The sequence below is a fragment of the Eptatretus burgeri genome, chromosome 6, assembly GCF_056783735.1.
Source record: "Eptatretus burgeri isolate ZD-2024b chromosome 6, Ebu_testis_v1, whole genome shotgun sequence".
In the NCBI taxonomy this organism is placed as follows: Eukaryota; Metazoa; Chordata; class Myxini; order Myxiniformes; family Myxinidae; genus Eptatretus; species Eptatretus burgeri.
In genome coordinates, this window is record NC_140966.1 from 88,976,638 (window position 1) to 88,995,177 (window position 18,540).

The window sequence follows — 18,540 nt, forward strand, 5'->3', positions numbered from 1 at the left end:
GATGCCGTCTGGACCGGTTGCAGAATCTGAGTAGAGGTTTGACAGCAAGCTCTCCACCTTGTCAGGAGAAAAGGACACAGAGTCCAGGGACAGTTGGGTGTGACTGGGTAAGGTGGGCAGAGAAAGTGATGGGTTTTTGACACAAGATTTAGCTGCAAACACCGAGTTTAGGCATTCAGTTTTTCACGTGTGGTATCAGCAGTGCGGCCATTTGAGGTAAGGGAGGGATGGAGGGGGAACACACACCAGAAACAGATTTGATTAGATGCCACCAGGATTTTGAGGAGGGAGAGAGGTTTGAGAGTTCAGACTTGAGATGAGAAAGATATTGTTTTCTGGCTCTCCTGAGGGTAGATACACACTTGTTCCGAGCTTTATGGAAGGAACTGAGATTACCCTCAGTTGGGTTTGCTTTCCATGAGGCAAAGGCAAGTTGTTTCAGGACAACTGCCTCAACACAAGCTTCAGTGAACCAAGGGTGGGAGGAAGGGTAGGACAACGGAAGACGAGAGCGGATAAATCTGTGCATGAGGGAGAGCAAGTTTCTTTGAAAGAATTCCCAGGATTAGTTGATGTTGGAGAAAGTAGCTATAGGAGACCAGTCCATAAGTTTGAGGGCTGCTCGGAGACCCTGCCAGTCGGCTTGAGTGAAATGCCAGACTCTACGGCGGTGAGGTGTTCTCTGATAACAGCCAGTGAGATGTCCACTTTGACAAGGACGTGGTCAGAAGAACCGATTGGAGCGAAGGAAGAGCAGCAGATATTGTCAGGGAAATTTGTCAAAATCAGATCCAGAAGAGATGGAGTACCATTGGTTGAGATCTGGGTAGGGAAGTTGACCGATTGAGTCAGTCCCAATGAGTCGCAGAAAGCTTTTGCTGAGGTGCCATGACAGGTGAGAGAGGTACCCACACCTAGCCAACTGGCATGATGACAATTGAAGTCACCACATAAGAGGAAGAGAGAGTTTGGATGAGAAGATAGAAGATGGTCCATGTTTTCGGATAGTGAGGTGTAGATGGAGTCATCACTGTTAGGTGGACGGTATAGTACACATATAAACATGAGGTGGGAGTGGAGGGGAAGACGTAGCCAGAGGTATTCCTGGGGGTGTGGGGGGGTGAGGGCAGTGCATGGAGAGTGAGGAATAGAGTCTTTGATGAAGAGAGCAATTCCTCCACCAGGACGAGGCTCAGGTTTATCATCCCGGAGGAGGGAGTAACCAGGGACAGATACTTGGGAATCAGATACGTCTTGGGGGAGGAAAGTTTCTGTTAGGCAGATTATGTCTGGTTTGTCAGTGGCAACCTGTATGGAAAGATCTGAAAGGTTTGAGCGAAGGCCCCGGATATTTGAGGTCCATACTTTTAATGAAGAGGAAGGGTAGGAGACTTTGGGTGCAGGGGGTGGGGAGGGTAGGACAAGGGACGAGGTGGGGGGAGGTAAGGAGGGTTGTTGAAAGAGTGTGGGGGATTGCAGAATAGCTAGGGGAGGGGGCCGAATGAGGTGGAGAAAAGGTTCTGTGGTGCTGGTGTAGAGGGGGGACAAGAGAGGGAGAACAAGGCAGTTGAGGATTTGAGGAGGTGGAGTAAAGAGATGGAGGTGAGAGGGCAGTGGAAGGAGGCAGATTTGTGGATGGGAAGGGGGTAACTTTGGGAATGATGAGTGAGGGGGATGAATGGTGCGAGAAAGGTGAGGGGGGAGTTTTTATCCCCCGCCGTGTGGCGGAAGGGGGATATTGTTGAGAGAGGTGAGAGGGAGGCTTGGATGGAGAAGAGTGGGATGGTTGCTTTGAGAGTGAGGGGTGAGAGGAGTGAGTTGGCACTGAAGTTGGAAAAAAGCATGGTTGATGGAAAGCGAACATTCATAGCAATATGGGTTTTTTTTAACGTTTTCGGTCAGTTATGCGATTAAACACATTTCTTGAGGGATGCAAGAAAGGCGAATTCAGAGAATGGAGAGAAGTAACACTGTAACAGGTGGATTTTTTTAGGCAAGGTATGAAGGAAAGGTGGAATTGAGAGCAGTCTTTAAATAGCAGAAGAGTAGTGCATTATGATACAGTAAAGAGTACCACATGTGTGAGAGAGGAAGATGAAGCATTATAAGAGATCGTTTTTGTTATTATTATTAATGTTTGAGAGAGTTTTCAACAGATTAGGTAATGGAAGTGTTGTAGAAAAAAAATCAAGGATTAGCAGAGGAGGAAGAAGAACAGGAGATGAAGAAGAAGAAGAAGAATCAGAGAAAGGTAGCTTTTTTTAATTTCAGATAAGAAATAAAGTGATTAGTTGGGAGGGATGGGGGATGTTATGAAAGTGGGAAAGATAGAAATTGAAGATAATGGGGAGAAAAAACAAATAAACACGATCATCCACCAAGGGGAACAAAGGGTAGGCCTCAAGCCTCACGGATAGGCCTCAAGCACCCAGTAAGACAAGTTCGACGAAATCTCACAAATATCACGATTTTTGAAACAAAACTGAACTAGGAACACACAGTAACATGTCGGTGAGAAAATAAACAGTTAAAACGGGACAGATAACGACCTAAAACATAACTTTGAGATCGTCAGCAGGGAGCCCCGAAGGAGACCTGCCAATGCTCCAAACCCAGAACTGGATTCAATCAACCCTTAAACCCTATAGACCCTTTTACTCTTTAGAATTGTAACTACTGTTGGAACATAGCCAGCTTTGGCCTCTCACCATACATTCCACTTCAGCAAAGGACTTCTGTGACTCCATGTGACTGACAACCTGTGAACTTTCCAACCTGGATTTCGCCCAATTGGCAAATCCTCCCTTCTTGACCTGGTGATGAATATCTTTCCCACAAATATCTCCTGCTCTTCCTCTGCTCCAGATGGTTCATCTGATCATATTCTTGTGAAAGTCTACATCTCTGACTATTTTTCAGAGAGCTTCTTCAATGCCTGTGAGTCTGGCAGTTCACTCCAGTAGATTGGCAGGGACTGTAAGCTGCCATTTCTCTTCAGGACTGGTTTCCCATATTGACTGCCCCTGATGTTGATTCAGCCTGGGAATTCTTCCAGAGAATCCTGCTGTCTCTCTCATACACAGATTCATCCCATCTCATCTTCAGTTATCCTACCCTTCTTCCTGCCTTCAGTTGTTCAGAAACAACTTGCTTTCTCTTCCTGGAAGGCAAATCTGACCGAAGGCATCTTGGTGCTTTCAAAAATGTAGGCAACAAGTGTGTCCACTCTCAGAAGAGCCAGAAAACATCTGTGAAACCTCAAGAATGACCTTTCAAATTTGTCTCCCTCCTCTAAAAAAGTGGCATCTTGTTAAGTCTGTCCCTGCTGTCTGCTCCCCTTCCATCCCTTCCTCCTCTTCAAATGGCACCACAGTCGACTCTGCTCATGAGAAGGCCGAATGCCTCAATTCTGTGTTTGCTTCAAAACATTGTGTCCCTAACCCCTCTTTCTCTGCACCCACCCCTCTCAGTCATACCCAACTGCTCCTGAATTCAGTGTCTTTTCCACTTGAGAAGGTGGAAAAGTTTTGGCAACCATCGAATCTGACTCTGCAACTAGATTGGACGGCATCAGCCCACATGCCCTAAGATCCTGCTCTGCTGCTCTTGCGCTTCCTCTCCCTGCCCTTTTCACCCTGTCCTTTACCATAGGTCTTTTTCCATCTGTTTGGAAATCAGCCAACATCGCAGCACTAGAATAAAAAAGGTGCAAAAACTGATCCCTTAACTACAGACTAATCAGCTTGCTTCCAATCATCAGCAAGGTCATGGCATCCATCATGCAGTTAATATGAAATCATTCCTTTTCTCCAACAGCTGCACCTCAGATCATAAGCCTGGTGTTAGCTTGGGATCCTCGGGTCCTGAGTTTGAAGCCTGCTGGCTGTTGAATTAACACCAGGTGCGGTCGACTCAGCCTATCATCCTTTCAAGATCTACAAAATGAGTACCCGCATACTAGTAGAGAGGCACAGCATCAGCGGCACAGCTGCACTCCAAGAAATGATAGCCACCTTGCAGCCAAGCTGCCATACGCAAGAACAAAGATCTCAGATCATCAATTTGGATTCACACCAGATCACTCCACCTTGGACATGCTGCTTCCACTCCACCCAACAATGGATGGAGACCCTCAATATCAGACATGAGATAAGGGCAGTCTCTCTGGACATCTCAAGCTTATGCTAGTCTGGCATCCTGCCCTGCTCTCTAAACTGTCTGTCTGGAGTATCCAAGGCCAACTCCACTTTTTACTTCCTCCATTCTCGTCGCCCACATTTGGCTCTCAATTAAACTCTTTATTCTCCTCTTCCTCTCAAGGCTGGAGGACAAGAAGGCAGTGTCCTTGGCCCCATCTTATTCCTAATCTTCATCAATGATCTCACTTACTCTCTGGAAAATGCCTTTCATCTCTTTGCTGATGACTCCACACTCTGCCATGACATCCTTCTCACAGACAGACAGGCAGCACCCTCTTCCCTCTCATCAGATCTTGACAAAATCACAAACTGGTCAAACGCTCTTTTTTTTTTATGTTGCAGGCTACAGGCACGGACTGAATAGTCCTCATCGAGACCAAGCCTTAAATAAAAGAACTGCATGAATAGAAAAGTAAGAAAAGAGAGGATAGTCGAAGAGTTTTTGAGAAAGTAAAAAATCTGCTTTGTGAAAAGGGGAAGGTCATAAGTGTTTGGGAAAACATGAGATGGGAAAGAGTTCCAGAGTTTGGCAGCGGAGGAAAAGCCACCCGGCACTTGGAATATGTCTTTCATTCCTGAGAAATCCCCCAAACACACTCTCTCTCTCTTTCTCTCTTCAAAAGGACCATCTCGCATATCCTCCCAATTTACTTTCTCACGATCCCTCTCAGAGGTTCAGTCACTAAAACTCTCGGGTCTCGCTCTCGGCCATGATCTCTCTTGGGCAAGCCATATTTCAAAATTGGCCTCCAAAGCCAGACAGCGACTGGGTATCCTCCATCGTGCAAAGTTTTTCCTTGACACACCTGACGTCCTGTAAACCAACAAGGCTTTCATTCGCAGCTCGATGTACTGCTCTCCACTTTGGGCTGGCTTCTCTGCCTCAAATCTTACTCAGCTCGATGTACTGCTCTCGCCTCTGGGCTGGCTCCCCTTCCTCACATCTTACTCAGATTAAAGCCATGGAAAGAAAGGCTTTCAATATCATTGGAATCTCTCTTATTCATAATCATCATCAATGATCATTGGAATCTCTCACGATGAAGCCGAGTCGATTGGCATCTCACATTGCCAATGGCGACAGGTTGGTGGTCTCTGTTTTATTCCACCTCATTGCTGGACTCGCAGCACCATCTGCCCTCTCCGTCCTTTGTACCCCACTCCCAGATATCTACAGGATGCACGCGGTCCAACAGCAACCCCCTCTTAGTGAAACTGCCGAAATCCAGAATCAATGCTCACTTCTGGTTCTGGGTTTGGAGCGTTGGCAGTTCTCCTTTGGGGTTCCCTGCTGACGATCTCAAAGTTAAGTTTCCGGTCGTTATCTGCCCTGTTTTAACTGTTTATTTTCTCACCTACATGTTACTGTGTTCCTAGTTCGGTTTTCTTTCAAAAATCATGCTATTTTGTGAGATTTCATCGAACTTGTCTTACTGGGTGCTTGAGGCCTATCCTTGAGGCTTGAGGCCTACCCTTTCTTCCCCTCGGTGTATGATCGTGTTTATTTGTTTTTTATCTTCAATTTCTATTTTTCCCACTTTCTTAACATCCCCCATCCCTCCCAACTAATCACTCTATTTCTTATCTGAAAAAAAAAAATAAATAAAAAACGCAACCTTTCTCCGATTTTTCTTTTTCTTTTTCTTTTTCTTTTTCTTTTTCTTTTTCTTTTTCTTTTTCTTTTTCTTTTTCTTTTTCTTTTTCTTTTTCTTTTTCTTTTTCTTTTTCTCTTCCATGACCAAATCTGTTAAAAACTCTCTCAAACAATAAGAATAACAAAAACGATCTCTTGTAATGCTTCATCTTCCTCTTTCACACATGTGGTACTCTTTACTGCATCAGAATGCACTGCTCTTCTGCTATTTAAACAGACTGCTCTCAATTCGACCTTTCCTTCATACCTTGCCTAAAAAATCCAAATGTTACAGCGTTTCTTCTCTCCATTCTCTGGATTCGCCTTTATTGCATCCCTCAAGAATTCTGTTTAATCGCATAACTGACATAAAACTTTTTAAAACCCCAGTTTGCTATGAATGTTCACTTTCCATCAACCATTCTTTTTTTCCAACTTCAGTGCCAACTCACCCCTCACTCTCACTCTCAAAGCAACCATCCCACTCTTCTCCCTCCAAGCCTCCCTCTCACCTCTCTCAAAAACTCCCCCCTCACCTTTCTCCCACCATTCACCCCCCTCACTCATCCTTCCTAAAGTTGCCCCCCCTCCCATCCACTAAGCTGCCTCCTTCCACTGCCCTTTCACCTCCATCTCTTCACTCCACCTCCTCAAATCCTCAACTGCCTTCTTCTCCCTCTCTTGTCCCCCCTCTACGCCAGCACCACAGAACCTTTTCTCCACCTCATTCGGCCCCTTCCCATAGCTATTCTGCAATCCCCCACACTTCCAACAATCCTTCTTACCTCCCACCCTCGTCCTTTGTCCTACCCTCCCCCTCCCCCCACCCCACCCCCTGCACACAAAGTCTCCTCCCCTCCCTCTTCATTAAAATTAAGGACCTCAAATAACCGGGGCCTTCGCTCAAACCTTTCAGATCTTTCCATACAGGTTGCCACTGACAAACCAGACATAATCTGCCGAACAGAAACTTTCCTCCCCCAAGACGTGTCTGACTCCCAAGTATCTCTCCCTGGTTACTACCTCCTCCGGTATGACAGACCTGAGCCTCGTCCTGGTGGAGGAGTTGCTCTCTTCATCAAAGACTGTATTCCTCACTCCCCATGCACTGCCCTCACTCCCCCACACCCCCATTAATACCTCTGGCTACGCTTCCCCTCCACTTCTACCTCATGTTTATATGTGTACTGTACCGTCCACCGAACAGTGATGACTCCATCTACACCTCACTATCTGAAAACATGGACCAAGTTCTATCTTCTCATCCAAACTCTCTCTTCCTCATATGTGGTGACTTCAATTGTCATCATGCCAGTTGGCTAGGTGTGAGTACCTCTCTCACCTGTCAAGGCAATTCAGCAAAAGCTTTCTGCGACTCATTGGGACTGACTCAATCGGTCAACTTCCTTACCCGGATCTCAACCAATGGTACTCCATCTCTTCTGGATCTGATTTTGACAAATTTCCCTGACAATATCTGCTGCTCTTCCTTCGCTCCAATCGGTTCTTCTGACCACGTCCTTGTTAAAGTGGACATATCACTGGCTGTTATCAGAGAACCACCTCACCGCTGTCGAGTCTGGCATTTCACTCAAGCCGACTGGCAGGGTCTCCAAGCACCCCTCAAACTTATAGACTGGTCTCCTATCGCTACTTTCTCCAACATCAACTCATCCTGGGAATTTTTTAAAGAAACTTGCTCTCCCTCATGCACAGATGTATGCCCTCTCGTCTTCAGTTGTCCTACCCTTCCTCCCACCCTTGGTTCACTGAAGCTTGTGGCGAGGCAGTTGTCCTGAAACAACTTGCCTTTGCCTCATGGAAAGCAAACCCAACTGTGGGCAATCTCAGTTCCTTCCATAAAGCTCGGAACAAGTGTGTATCTACCCTCAGGAGAGCCAGAAAACAACATCTTTCTCATCTCAAATCTGAACTCTCAAACCTCTCTCCCTCCTCAAAATCCTGGTGGCGTTTAATCAAATCTGTTTCTGGTGTATGTTCCCCATCAATCCCCTCCCTTACCTCAAATGGCCGCACTGCTGATACCGCACGTGAAAAAGCTGAATGCCTAAACTCGGTATTTGCAGCTAAATCTTGTGTCCTAAACCCATCACTTTCTCTACCCACCTTACCCAGTCGCACCCAGCTGTCCCTGGACTCTGTCCTTTTCTCCTAACAAGGTGGAGAGCTTGCTGTCAAACCTCGACTCAGATTCTGAAACCGGTCCAGACGGCATCAGTCCAGATGTCCTAAAAACCTGCTCTTCTGCTCTTGCTCGCCCTCTCTCTGTTCTATTCACCCTTTCATTTGCCCAAGGTCATCTGCCATCTGCTTGGAAATCGGCAAACATTACTGCCCTCCACAAAAAAGGTGCAAAAACAGATCCCTGCAACTACAGACCAATCAGCAAGGTTATGAAATCCATCATCGCTTCAGACATCAAATCCTTCCTCTTCTCCAATGGCTTGATTTCTGATCATCAATTTGGTTTCAGACCAGGTCGCTCTACCCTGGATATGCTGCCTCTGCTCTCCCAACAATGGATGGAGGTCCTCAATGCCAGACAGGAAATCCGAGCCGTATTCCTGGACATATCACGTACTTTTGAGACAGTCTGGCACCCTGCCCTACTCTCCAAACTCTCTTCCTATGGTATCCAAGGCCATCTCCACTCATGGCTCGCAGCATTCCTCTCCTGCCGCAGTCACCGTGTGGCCCTAAATGGAGTTCTTTCAATCCCCCTTCCTGTGCAGGCTGGAGTTCCTCAAGGTAGCGTTCTGGGCCCTGTTCTTTTTCTGGTTTTCATCAATGATCTCTCCGACTCTCTGGAAAATCCTCTATATCTCTTTGCTGATGACTCCACCCTCTGCCGTACCATCAGTTATCCCTCAGACCGGCAAGCAGCAGCTTCTTCGCTCCCTGCTGATCTGGATAAAATCACAAACTGGTCCAACACGTGGAACATGTCTTTCAATCCGGACAAATCTCACACTCTCACTATGTCTCTTCGAAAGGACAATTTAGAAACCCCCCCCCCATCCACTTTCTCAACAATCCTCTGAAAGAAGTCCTTTCTTTCAAGCTTCTGGGTCTCACTATCTGCCATGACCTTTCCTGGGAAAGCCACATTTCAGACCTCGCCTCCAAAGCCAGTCGCCGACTGGGAATCCTCCGTCGTGCAAAGTCCTCCCTCGGCCCACCTGAGCTCCTGACTACTTACAAAGCTTTTGTCCGCAGCCTGATGGAGTACTGCTCTCCCCTCTGGGCTGGTGTTCCTGCTTCACGCTATAGAAACCATGGCATTTCGGATCATTGGCATCTCCTGCAATGAGGCTGAGTCTTTGGGCCTCTCACTCTCTCACCACAGGTTGGTTGGTGGTCTTTCTGTCTTCTGTGGTCTCCTCTCCAGCCTCGCCCCCCTGCTCTCTCTGCGATTTGTCCCCTCCGCATTTCTGCAGGGCGCTCAAGGTCCGCCAACAACCCCCTTCTGGTAAAACTACCAAAATCACGAATCACTGCTCATCTTCACTCTTTCATTCCTCTTTTTTCCCGCCTTTGGAATAAACTCCCACACCCTGTTCAATCCCATTCTTCCCTCCAGACCTTCAAAACAGCTATTCACCACCACCTCTTATCATCCCCCATCCAAATCCTCTATCTTTTCTACCCCCGATAATCCACCCAAGCCCACCTCCTTCAAATTCCCTGCTTTCCTTCCTGAAAGTTCCTGTAATGTCCATCTTCTATTCCCCATGTTCCCCACTGTTTTGTCTTACCCACTCCGTGCCTGTTGTATCATGCCCCCCCCCTTGATGTGCGTTGTGTGTTCGCTCTCATCCGAGCCTCAACAAGGTATACAAAAAAAAAGAAAAAATGCTCAACTCCACTCATTTATTCCTTTTTTTTTCTGCCCATGGAACCACCTACCATACTCTCTTCAATCTCATTATTCCCTCCAGGTCTTCAAGTTTTCTGTTCACCACCATCTCATATCATCCCCCATCCAAAATGATGATCTCTTCTTCACCCAGAAAACGACCTCCCACCCCTCCTAAAAATTTTGTTTAGGTATCCATATTGTCCCCCCCCCCTTCCCCCCTTTGCATTCTCCCTTACCCCTCGTCATTACCTGAATCCCTTGCTTGTCCATCTCTGTCTGCTTTCTCCCTCCGCCCTGCTGTGGGAGTTTTCAGATTTCTCCTGTTGTTCTTTTTGTTATGTTGCGTTCTGATTTGTTCTGTCGGAGCTCTTCCACGATCCAAGAGAATTTTGGGAAAAAGAACAAAAGTATGTCCAATATGGCCACCAGACCACGTGACCGATGACGTCGCAAATTTAATTCTTCACTTGCATTCAGTGGGAGATCAGGTACATGAAGTTTCAGATTTTTCAAATCATAATTTTGATTCAACCATTTATGGCTGGAATACCACTTTGCCGATTGTGTCACCATGATTACTCCATATACCCCATGGGGAGTTGTTGACATTTGCCAAGTTTAAATTTTTTTCGTTGAGCTGTTTCAGAGGAAAAGATGTCCAAAATGGCTGTGGTCTTTGTTTGTCCGCATAGAACTTTCGTGTTTTTTCTCTGTAATCGCTTGTCGGATTGAGGCAAAATTTCACCAAAGGATTGATTACTCATGTGGAATGTTTTCTTTTACTATGACGTCATAGGTCACGTGGTGTGGCAGCCATGTTGGAAAAATGGTAAAACGTTGGACCCCAGTATCTCTGAAACCGCACCAAGGAAAAAAAAATTGAAACTTGACACACACAGTAAGTCCTCCTCATGGGGAAATAAGTGTGATACGTTTATGACATCATAAGTGCCTTCGTTATGACGTCATAATTGCATATGTAGAATGCTACATCTGATCAGTATGAAAAACCTTCAAAAATCTCCTCTGAAGTGGCTGAACAGATCGAGGCGAAACTTTACACGTATGACCGCCTCGCCATGAGGAACCAAAGGTTCAAACATATGATGTCGTAGGTCACATGGTTTGGCAGCCATATTGGATTTACCCAAAGACCTAAAAAATCTTCTCCGGAATGGTTTGACAGATCGAGGGGAAACTTCACACAAATGTTCCCCAAGCCTTGGTTGTACAAGTTTGTTCAGGAATAATTGACAGGTTACATGGTTTAGCAGCCGTATTGGTTTGAAGAAAAATATTCAATAATGTTTTCCCTGGAACCACCTAATCAGTCTATGTGAAACTTCACATTTATGATCTCGTTGGGATGGAGAATACATGTTTTAAGTTTCAACTTGATTGGACACATGGTCTAGCAGCCAGAATTTTTTGTTTTTGATCTGGTTTCTTTTTAATTTGTTGTTGTTGTTGTTGTTGAATAAGGCTCCCTTGGCTGTGTCTGGATGGGTTTGAGGGTAGAGGAGTAGCAGCTGAAATGTGAATCCTATTATATAAAAGTTCCTCCTGATGACATCATCTTTGGTTTTATTTTTTTTCTTGTTTGGGTTCCTTGTGATAACTCCAATGCAGGACTGTACCTATTTGGTCTTCCATTTGATTTGAATTGAATTTATTTGATTCCCGTTCTAAATTCAATTGAATAATTAAAAAGAAACAACGTCATGGGTCAGGGTCAGGTGTTCAATCAAAACAGGCTTGCATCAAAGCGGGACGTCTTGGTACCCGGTCATCACTGCCAGCAGTTATAATGTGACAGTTGTAGTTGCACAACACACCAGTACACAAACGCCACACAACATACACCACACAAAACTCCACAAACACCACATAAAAGTCCTGGTGAGGGTCTGCAATCTCCGATTGCTCTTTTTTTTTTCTTTCTTGATTTGCACGTGCAGACAAGATAGTCAAAATAAAGATGTATTTCACGTCAAGTAAACAAAGGATCAAAAAATGAAACGAAGCTTCCTTGCTAATCATTCTTATCTCAATGTATGGTCATGGTGCTGAGATCCATCTCGATGCATGGGTCATGGTGCTGAGATCCATCTCGATGCATGGGTCATGGTGCTGAGATCCATCTCGATGCATGGGTCATGGTGCTGAGATCCATCTCGATGCATGGGTCATGGTGCTGAGATCCATGTCGATGCATGGGTCATGGTGCTGAGATCCATGTCGATGCATAGGTCATGGTGCTGAGATCCATGTCGATGCATAGGTCATGGTGCTGAGATCCATGTCGATGCATAGGTCATGGTGCTGAGATCCATCTCGATGCATAGGTCATGGTGCTGAGATCCATCTCGATGCATAGGTCATGGTGCTGAGATCCATGTCGATGCATGGGTGATGGTGCTGAGATCCATGTCGATGCATGGGTGATGGTGCTGAGATCCATCTCGATGCATAGGTCATGGTGCTGAGATCCATGTCGATGCTGAGATCCATCTCGATGCATAGGTCATGGTGCTGAGATCCATCTCGATGCATGGGTGATGGTGCTGAGATTCATGTCGATGCATGGGTGATGGTGCTGAGATCCATGTCGATGCATGGGTGATGGTGCTGAGATCCATGTCGATGCATGGCTCGTGGTGCTGAGATCCATGTCGATGCATAGGTCATGGTGCTGAGATCCATCTCGATGCATGGCTCATGGTGCTGAGATCCATGTCGATGCTGAGATCCATGTCGATGCATAGGTCATGGTGCTGAGATCCATCTCGATGCATGGGTGATGGTGCTGAGATCCATCTCGATGCATGGGTGATGGTGCTGAGATCCATGTCGATGCATGGCTCGTGGTGCTGAGATCCATGTCGATGCATAGGTCATGATGCTGAGATCCATCTCGATGCATGGCTCATGGTGCTGAGATCCATGTCGATGCATGGGTCATGGTGCTGAGATCCATGTCGATGCATGGGTCATGGTGCTGAGATCCATCTCGATGCATGGGTCATGGTGCTGAGATACATCTCGATGCATGGCTCATGGTGCTGAGATCCATGTCGATGCATGGGTCATGGTGCTGAGATCCATGTCGATGCATGGGTCATGGTGCTGAGATCCATCTCGATGCATGGCTCGTGGTGCTGAGATCCATGTCGATGCATGGCTCGTGGTGCTGAGATCCATGTCCTTATAAGTGAAGTAGTCTGATTTGCCTGTAGTTTGAGATTTTTTTTTTTTTTTCTGCTAAAGTATGGTAATCTTGTGTTTTGTACGGTCTTTCCAATCAGCGGTCAGGGTGGTGTGAAATGAAAGTTGCTACTAAGTATTGAGGTGCTGTGTGACACCTGAAATAAACGATAACATCTTGCATGGAGAGGGCACCTCAATCTCAACGTGTCAGGGCACAAGCTCTGGGACCTTCAGAAGTGTTGTGCTTCTGAATGTCTACTTGTTTACCAGAATGACGTTTCTCCAGCTCCTTGTGGAATGATGTGATGGAGTCAAAACTCCATATCTTAGCAAAGGAACGAAATGCATCACTGGAGAAATGAGATCCGTTATCACTAATGAACAAATTGGGGATTCCAAACTCAGAGAAGACTTGTCCATGTCGATATAACTGTGCAGCTGGGAATGAACTCAGGCAGTTTACAAACGATAGGAATTTTGAATAGTAATCTGCGATGACCAGCCACTGAGGGACATCAAAATAGAAAAGGTCACATCTGACTTTGCTCCATGGTCTTAGTGGAATATTATGTTGCCGTCGTGCCACGCGCATCTGAGATTTCTCGTGTCGCTGGCAAGTAGGACAACAGTCCACAAACCACTCAATATCTTTGTTAATGTTGTATCAGTATAGTGTCTTCAGCCCAGAGTCTGGTTTTCTCTTGTCCAAAATGGCCCGAGTGAAGTTGTTGAAGAATGTCGTGTCTTGAACTCTTAGGAACTGGGGCTCTCACATTGAATAACTCCACCGTTTTCAACAGACAGCTCATCCCAAAAACTCCAGTGCATTCTCAGATCCTCTGGAAGTCCCACACATGGTTCAGCCATCCAATGATGTGTTTCTGTCGATCTCATTTGGAATCACGAAGTGTTTGTTGTTGGAGCTGAGAGAGCTTCTCAGAGGAGAAATGGACAAAATAAACATGCAAATCCAAGTTTAGTGGGCTTGGTAATTGTTGAAAGGTGGGATAAGCCATCAGCAAGCTGACTGTCTGACCCTCGGCAGTATTAAATTGTGAAGTTGTGTCCTTGGAGTTTGATTAACATTTGTTGCAATCTCGGCAGGCCAGCGATCAATGGCTTGTCGATGACCATCAACCATGGTTTTTGATTGAAGAGCACATTAAACCTGCGCCCATACAGGTGGGTTTGGAATGGTTCAAAACCAAACACGATTGCTACGATGTCATTAGATGCAAGAACAGCGTTGTTCACTGTCTGTTAAGATTTTGCTCGCATATGCCAGTGGTCTTGACTGGCCGTCATGGACCTGAAGCAATGCGAACCCAACGCTCAGAAGTCTGGCATTATGTCGAAGGTGAACAGGCTCCTCCTGGATGATGGTAATGGAGAAGTTTGCACTGAAATCGTTGATGAAGCGTGGCAAATATGTCACGAGTCCGATGAAATGTTGAAGCTCAGCCCTGCTCAGGGGTCTTAGAATAGCTCTCAGACCTTGAACTTTCTGTGAAACAGGTCATATTCCTTGTCTGCCAAATGTATTCCGAAAAAGGTGATGCTGTTCTTCTTGATGTCACATTTGTTTGAATTGAAAACGAGGCCTTTGTGTTGTGCTATTTTCATCAGCTCATCGAGGTGCCTTCTGGCGGTCATCTGCTATGCGAACTGCACCTTGGAAATTCTGGAGAATGTGGTCTGTTTCTATCTGGAATATGTTCTGGCTCACAGCGAGTCCAAATGGCAATCGTTGGAAACAGTGCTGGCCAGCTGGTGCCTAAAATGTAAGAAGTCGTTGGCTGTCAGTATCGAGTCATACAGATGAATAACCTGATTTGGTATAAAGTTTTGAGAAGTACTTTGTTCCTGCAAACTTATGATTGAGCTCATCGATTGTAGATATATTGTGACATGGCCAGAACAAGGTACGGTTAAGAAGCTTTGGGGCGAAACAAATACGGACATTACCATCTTTATTGGTCACATACGTGAGAGCTGACTCGTTCAGTTGGGTCCTGGATACGCTGTATGACTCTCTGCTGAAGCATGCCGTCCAGTTCTGATTGAATTTGGTTCGTGATAGCAATAGGGCTTCTGCGTGGGGGATTCCCGATATGGTAAAATAGTTGTGAGTATGCATTCACGAAGGCCCTTATATTGTTGTAAACCGATTTCTGCTCATTGCTCACTGAACAATACAATGTCACAACATGTAGACTTTAGCATGATGGAAGGTTGAGGACTGCAGGACCACTGACATTGAAAAGAAAAAAAAATATGCTGATTCACTCAATTTCCATGTAATGGACGTAGTACCCGAACACTTGATGTGGGTTCTGCTGCAGGCTGTTAGAACATTCCGTGCTACCTGAAGGAAGTCTGTATGAGGTTCAGCGTTTGAATACATCCTCTCCACAAACGTACATCGAAAAACACGAATAGGCGGAGGGGTCATTCCGTGCCAACTCACCTAAGGGTCCCCAGGTCACCTCAGATTTTGCTGGAAAAATTCTTAGATGTAGATCGATATGCCTCTACCCACCATGCAAAAGATTAACTTTCAATTCCTCATAGTTTAAAAAATATCTATCTCTAGAGACCTTTGAAATTTGGCCCGAAAAATGCCAAATGTGAAAAACGCATTTTTTTTCCAACTTCAGTGGCTTATAATTTTATAATGGACTCCTCAAGAAAGCTAATATTGCAAATATTTACTAATTGGCATCCAAATTTTTCAATTATGGCATCAGATAGCCTCTGGGATGCATATTTCTCACTCTATAGGAAGCTTAAAATGGCTTTTTGGCCAAAACGAGCTGAAATAAGGTGAAACTATAGGAGCCCTCCTGAAAATATGGAACAACTTAGAATTTTTTTCCTCATAGCACAGTGATTATAGGGTCTTTATCTATCCATAGATACATTTTTGTTGGGATAATACAGTTAGGTGATGAATTATAATAGTTTTACCATAAGCCCTTGCCTCCGAGGGCTCTAAAACGGACCAATTTTGACCATGTGGTTCGGGGTTTAGGACCTTCATTTTTTTTCTAAAGATTGCCTCATATAAGATGTGTCTACTGACCAAATAATTTTATCTAACGCCTATGGCTTCATCGTAAAATAAAATTTTATTTACATGCACGTTTTTTTTATAATTATTCACTTTTTTCATATTCAGAAGTTTATAAATTTTTAAATGGAACTATCCAGGAAAGAATTAGTGCAGAATTTTATAAAATGGTATTCACAATTTCAGATTGTGGCATCAGAATGACTCAAGAAAGCACATACTCCTAGTTTTAGGAAGCCAAATATGGCAATTTGGCCCACTTGGTACAAAACAAGGTGAACTTGCAGGGGTGCGCATGAGGCTAAGTTATACTTCTTAGTTGACATTAGTGATAAGGATGTTATTTATTCATAAATACATGCTAATGATTACTTTCGTAAGTGATTGCAAATGATAAATTAGAACAAATTTGATTAGTTGAGTAGCAGCTTTTTTATTTACAGATATACAGAGACAATGAATATTAGTAATTTTTATACCTTAGAAAACTCTTTAATGACCTTTTATCTTTTATGACATTCATTATCATGATTATCTAGCACTCAGAGGCACAGAATTTTACATCTTACAAAACAGGTCTTGAACATGCTTAAAGTCATGCTGCGACAGTTGGTACTGACGTCCACCAGATTTTATGTCAGGGGCCTCAACCACACAAAGAATGTCGAGTAATAGCACCCAGCATTGATCTTTCTTTTTTTTCTGGAGGCCATGAGAATGTGTTACCCCTTCCTTGCTTCATGAAGTTCACAAACACATCATTTTCATCATCATTTCTTGTGACAATGTTCCCAATGTACCATTTTCTGTCATAAACACAAGCAATATATTTCCCAGCCTGGTATACATCCAGTTCAGTTAGGGTTGGGACTAATAACTGGGACAGATGAGCTTGTGTGGTTTCCAGTCCTGTGCATACTGTTGATGATGCAGCATCAAAAGAAACCCTTCCCATCTCCAGACGTGTTGAGGAGATTGGCAGGAAACCATGGTGTGACCGTGTACCAGCAATGGTTGTTGTTGCTCTGAAGCGCTTCTCAAGGTCATACTCCATTGCATTTTGTTGGATTTCTTGTGATGTCACAAAGAAGAATTTGATCCCTCCTATATTCTTCTCTGCCCACTGGAACATCTCTTCAGCTGTCAGAATCTGATTCTGTAGAGTGGCCTGCAAACTTGCCCTTGCAAAAAGGCGCTTCACAGTTCCTCCAATCCCATCACATGACTCCATCGAGTGGTGTATGTCATAACTAATGACTTCAAATAGAGAACTGTAGGACATTTTTTTTCAATTAAAACCCAAGCATATGTTTGGATTATTATTAGAAGAATTTATTTTTGAATAAAAAATGTACTTTTAATTATTAATTTATGAGAAGAATAATCTAAGTTGTTACATAACCTCAGTTAATGCCCCCTGCATATTCACCATTTTTGGTCAAAGTGGCATTTTCAACTTCCTACAGATAGAAACGTATGCATTTATCAGGCATTGATAACAGATCCTTAAATTCCATATGCCAGTTTATAAATATCTGCAGTATCACTTTGCTAGAGTGTTCAGTTTCAGATTTATAAGCTCATGAATATGAAAAAAGTGAATAATTATAAAAAACGTGCATGTAAATAAAAAAATTATTTTACTATGAAACCATGGGCGTTAGATAAAATTATTCGGTCAGTCGATACATCTTATATGAGGCAATCTTTAGAAAAAAATGAAGATCTTAAACCCCTAACCACATGGTCAAACCAGGGGACAAAATTGGTCCATTTTAGAGCCCTCGGAGGCAACGGCTTATGGTAAAGCTTTTATAATTCATCACCTCACTGTATTATCCCAACAAAAATGTATCTATGGATAGATAATGTCCCTATAATCACTGTGTTATGAGGAAAACATTCTAAGTTGTTCCATATTTTCAGGAGGGCTCCTATAGTTTCACCTTATTTTTGCTCGTTTTGGCCCAAAAATTTTTTTAGCTTCCTATAGAGTGAGAAATATGCATCCCAGAGGCTATCTGATGCCAATTAGTAAATATTTGCAATATTAGCTTTCTTGGGGAGTCCATTATAAAATTATAAGCCCCTGAAGTTGAAAAAAAATGCGTTTTTCACATTTGGCATTTTTAGGGCAAAATTTCAAATGTCTCTAGAGATAGATATTTTTTAAACTATGAGGAATTGAAAGCTAATCTTTTGCATGGTCGGTAGAGGCATATAGATCTACATATAAGAATTTTTCCAGCAAAATCTGAGGTGACCTTGGGAGGTTTTTGAAATTTAGGTGAGTTGGCACGGAATGACCCAGAGTGTTACCTTGAGCACCTGTGTCGACTTCAGCTTGAAGTAGTGAAAGCCAATGCAACAGACCAGGTGGATGTGAAGTGTAGCATAAGCCTCGTTACGTTGCCTCGGTGTATTGATGGAGTAGGACACCCATAATCCTGACTGTGATGCAACAGCATCAGGGTTGTTGTTGTTGGACTGATACCGTTGCTAATGGTCCATGACACGAGTATCATATGCTGGTTCACTTTGTTCACTGGCC